The sequence below is a fragment of the Octopus bimaculoides genome, chromosome 25 (genome assembly GCF_001194135.2).
Source record: "Octopus bimaculoides isolate UCB-OBI-ISO-001 chromosome 25, ASM119413v2, whole genome shotgun sequence".
In the NCBI taxonomy this organism is placed as follows: domain Eukaryota; kingdom Metazoa; phylum Mollusca; class Cephalopoda; order Octopoda; family Octopodidae; genus Octopus; species Octopus bimaculoides.
Window position 1 is genome coordinate 25841562 of NC_069005.1, and position 5314 is coordinate 25846875.

At 39.1% G+C, this 5314-nt stretch overlaps 1 protein-coding gene across 2 annotated transcripts in view; it reads right to left on the reverse strand.

Moving 5' to 3' along the window:
* Window positions 1-5314, reverse strand: part of LOC106878844 (SMC5-SMC6 complex localization factor protein 1) — a 76914-nt gene that overhangs the window by 58424 nt on the left and 13176 nt on the right. The window lies entirely within an intron of this gene.

Consider the following 5314-nt stretch of genomic DNA (forward strand, 5'->3'; position numbering starts at 1 on the left):
CCACTGACACTCATTGACGCTGCATCGAAGAGGCCAGGGAACAGAAGAAACTCGTGCACTCAACACCAGAGCTGAAGACACCTCCGAAAGTGGGGGGGCTCCCCACCACGTCAAAATGGTAGAGGAGTAGGGGCCGAAACCGGACGTGGTTCCTCCTGATGATGTCTCGAGCTAACTGGATCCTATAAAGGAGCTGTTGTGGTAGCAGACCACGAAACATGGTTGAAATTCCTTCTTAACATGTGTTGACCTGGAGAAAGCTTCTGATATGTTACACTTTGTAACCTGTTGGCCACAGAAGAAACACACAGGTGAAAAGCTGTGCAAGTCATAGTCAAGGATGCAGTGAGCAAGGTGAGAGTTAAAATTGAATTTAGCATACAAGCAGGGGATCCATCAGGGCTCAATTCTCAGTGTCCTATTTATTTATTGTAATTCTCCGGGTCATAAAAGACTTTTGATAAGCTCTCAGTGGGAACTCTTGTATGTCAATAACCAAGTTCTTAAAGCCATGTCTATCAAAGAGATAAAGAAAAAAATTGATATATGGCAGCAAAGCCTAGAATCACGAGGGCTCATGATAAATCTAGAAAAATACAGAAGTTTTAATTATCAGGAAATAAGCCAGGGGTCAACTGGAGGTTGGCCATACTCAGTATGCAGAAAAGGAGTTAAGTAGGAACTATGTATTATGTACCAATTCCAAACACATGATGCGACAGGATCACAGACAGTGAGTGAAAAGGGAGACACCATGTGAAGCAGATGTGAAGAAGTCGTTGGCACTCCGTCGCTTACGACGTTGAGGGTTCCAGTTGATCCGATCAACGGAACAGCCTGCTCGTGAAATTAATGTGCAAGTGGCTGAGCATTCCACAGACACGTGTACCCTTAACATAGTTCTCGGGGATATTCAGCGTGACACAGGCACAACAGAAACAGGAAGTAAGAGTGAGAGAAAGTTGTGGTGAAAGAGTACAGCAGGGTTTGCCACCATCCCCTGCCGGAGCCTCGTGGAGTTTTAGGTGTTTTCGCTCAATAAACACTCACAACGCCCAGTCTGGGAATCGAAACCGCGATCCTATGACTGCGAGTCCGCAGCCCTAACCACTGGGCCATTGCGCCTCCACTGTGAAGAAGTAAATAGCAGTAAAAGTGCACATTAAATAAATTTTAAATTCAGTTGCCGAAACGTTGTGTTGACAACAAACAAGATGAGGACAAATATCCGTCAAATGTAAATAATGTAAATTTTAAATTGTTCCAAAGGCTTCCGAAAAGATAATTACCAAAATGAATTAGGCAGTGGAGGTAGGTGTTTCAAAACTATTGTAGCCCATCGTGTGTGTGTATGTGTGTGTGTGTGTCCTACCACCACCCACTTGACAACCAGTGTTGGTGTGTTTACATCTCCATAACTTAGAGGTTTAGCAAGGGGGACTGGTTGATTTGTTCAACTAAAGGCGGTGCTCCAGCATGGCCACAGTCAAATGACAAACAAATAAAAGACTAAAAGAGTATATAAATGTATAGTTGAAATTTAGAGGAAAAACAAAAGACAAAGACAGGTGTATGAACAACAAGCAGATGTATTAGTTTATTTCACCATGTGTTTACTCCAGCTACAGCTGAACAACAAGAAGACCAACAGCCACTCCTCAAAAGTAGCATAATTGGTGAACTTCTAAACTGCACAATAAGCAGTCCGTCACAGTCCAACTATTTCATTTACCCACAATACCAAAACTGATCTACTACTACTACTGCTATCATAGGCATTACTTGATGCGGATAATCATGAGGATCACTTCAGGGACGCTTTATTACTCATAAGTCAAACCCTAAGTGCTGCCAGTCCACACGCCAATGTACTTTTAACAGGGGACTTCAATTTTCCTAATTTCAACTGGCCTGAGGAACTACAAAACTAAACAGGAGAGACATGAATGCTCTTTTCGACATCACAAAAGCCATTCTCATGCAACAAAACATCACCTATCCAACTAGGGATACCATCACACTCCAAAATGCCCTAAACATCATTTGGTGGTTAAAAATATGAAATTTAATACATCAAAATTTCAGGCCCTTTATTATGAAGTGAATAGACACAAATCCCAATATTTGGCGCCAGATAATACAATGGTTCAGAGCACTGACGACATACGGGATTTAGGAATAATCATGTCAAATGATGCATTTTTCATCTGTCACATCAACAAACTGACCTCTAAATGCAGACATCTCATAGGATGGATCCTACGAACCTTCACAACAAGAGAACCAGTAGTTATGCTAACTCTATGGAAAACCTTAGTTCTGAGCAGATTAGATTACTGCTCACAGCTTTGGTCTCATAGAAGAAATTGAAGGGTTACAAAGAACATTCACCAGTAAAATAACTTCGGTGAATGGCCTTAATTACAGGGAACGCCTGAAAGCTCTGCGTCTCTACTCTCTTGAACGCCGAAGAGATATACTATTATATACGTATGGAAGATCCTGGAGGGGCATGTTCCTACCATCAGCATCAAAGCGAACTTTAATGCTCGAACTGGTAGGTACTGTCAGCTTCCAAACAAACCACCTTCACACACACGAGCAAAAACACTCTACTGTATCAGTCTAAGAGTCAGAAGTCCTCAAGTATTCAACTGCTTACTCAAAGAGATTAGAAATATTAAAAGAGACCTCTACTGAAACTTTCAAAGAAGCATTGGATGAACTCCTAACAACGATACCAGACCAACCAGTAATTCAAGGATACACTCAGAGAAGATAAGCAACTACAAACTCAATCATCGAACAACTTTCAATCATAAAGCGACAAAGAAAAAAAAAATTTATGGCGGTGCTCCAGTATGACCACAGTCCAGCAACTGAAACCATTGAAAGCATAAAAGATTAGAAGAAAGAAGATATAATAAGACAAGGTATAAATAACAGTCATTATATATTTTTATGGTAGTAACTTTGACTTACAGTCGTTTCCAGTAGTCATAGGTTCGTTATTGATAGGCTTACTCAATCAGCCTATTGATTAGTTGAGAAGAAGTGAACGACCTTAAACATTAATGCTACTTTAGTCGATTTCTGGTTGTTTCATTTTCCTCAACCAATCGACAGGCTAATTGAGTAAACCTGTCAGTAACAAACCTAAAATGATTACTGGAAACAGCTGTAAGTCAAATTTACTACAATGAAGAAAAAAATATGTAATGGCCATTATTTATACCTTGTCTTGTATATCACTGTAAAAAAACCAGTATAATTGGAACACAACTACGGTTTTACAATATGGAATGGTAATGAATCTTGGGCCCCATCACAAGAATACATAGAGTTCTTTAATAATCCAAATAAAATTGCCAGCCTGGTATACTAACAGAGAGCTTATAAAGTGTTTTGTGCTGATTGATAATCCCTCACTAATAACTAAATATATATACACACACACACACTTCAATTTGTATAGAAAGCTTTGTCCGATTGTGGTTTGGAACCTGTTGAAACTTGTTTATAAAAGCTGCAAATATCAGTGGCAAATCATTGATGTATAATCCTTTTAGGAAGAGTTAATAATTTCTCGATGAAGAGCAGAGCAACAACCTTAGTTTAGGTGTATTAATTTTTTTCTATATGATAAACCTATCATGGGATAAAAGCAAAGAACATATTTATCACAATATGCTTTACAAGATTTGTCCAAAGCCGTAATATAAATGAAGCAACCGTAATGTTCAAAAGGCTTATTGTTAAGATGCAATGAATAAAAGAAGTTGCAGACATAGCAACTTCAATTTGTTTGATGAGCCTAAAATCAAGATTTCCTTTTGAATTGGATGATGAAATACTAGAGACAACATGTGTCAGGAATCCTGTGATAGGGAGAGATATATTTCCACTGAATTTAATGCTAGCATTATGACCATTTCAAATCATTTGCTAGATTCAGTTTCAAAGTGGTGGGGGAAAATGGGCTCCTTGTGTTTTTTGCAACATTGTACTATTGACACGTAACCTTTGCAGCACTATTTTAAAATTAGATGAGTAGATTATTTACGCCACTTAGAAGCAAATAGAGGTTGATAATGGGAAGGTTATCAGGTTCTCCTTGATGACCGAGCAGCAGCTGGAACGTTTCATGAAAACAGCTGGAAGCGAACAGGCTGTAAGAACAAGGCTTTTTTGCATGTCATGCAATCTTTGGATGTCGTGTCGAGAAACTTCAGATGTGTGACAATATTGAGAAGAAAGGGAGGGACAAAGTTGAGAAGGTGGTGAAGGTGAATTGTGCAACGTGGAGTGTCTGGGGCTGGCCGACATTATAAGGGGTGATTGGGAAGAGAAAATGTGAGGGAAAAGGGAGAGAAAAGGAGCAACTGACTGGGATGACGAGGAATCTTGAGTCATCCATTAAAGGAAACAAAGGTGTGAATGGGGGGGGGTCATGCTGGTAATTCAAAGGAGGGGGGACAAAAAAGGACAGCTGGGATGTTGAGGAAGCAGAGAAGGTGTTAGGAAGAGGGCTGTAAAGGGGGAGGGGGCAGAGTGACAAGTAGATACTGGAAGATATTGTTGTTGTTGGCACTCCGTTGCTTACGATGTCGAGGGTGGAGAGGTCTTCTGTAGGATGAAATCTTGATAGACTCTTACCCACAAGCTAAATTCATCAATGAAATTGTTAGATCTTTGTGATTTTCTTCACTGTTTACAATTTTGTTCCAAACGTTTTCAGATTTGGTAAATGGATTAAGTTTTATATACTAATTATGAAAATTAGTTTAAGTTTTATATACTAATTAAGAAAATGAAATATAGTTTTCCTATAAATCTATAATTGAAAAGTTATTAGCCTTTAAAATTTGCAAAATTTGGATATTTTAAGCCAATCAGAAATGATTTATTTTACATTTCACCGTGGCGAAAATTTCTGTTTCCATAGTAACTAAAACAAAAGAAGCACCATGTGTTGCATAGTGGATTGTGAAGCACTGTTTCCATAGTAACCAAAGATGCTGCGCGTACGCACAAGGAGACGGAGAAGGAGATACGAGAAAGATAATTTATTTTATAAAATCCTAGTTGAATGTTTTGACATGCCGATGACCACACACCCACCCCAATGAAGATAGAGGCAGTGAACCTGCTGTTTTCTGATTGACTGAAAATTCTGAAAATTATCAAAGGCGTAGGAGTGGCTGTGTGGTAAGTAGCTTGCTTACGAACCACATGATCTGACCGGATACCAGCTGTTTGCTTGTTTATACTTTTATTCTATTACACATGTATCAGCTCAACTGAAGCACTGACT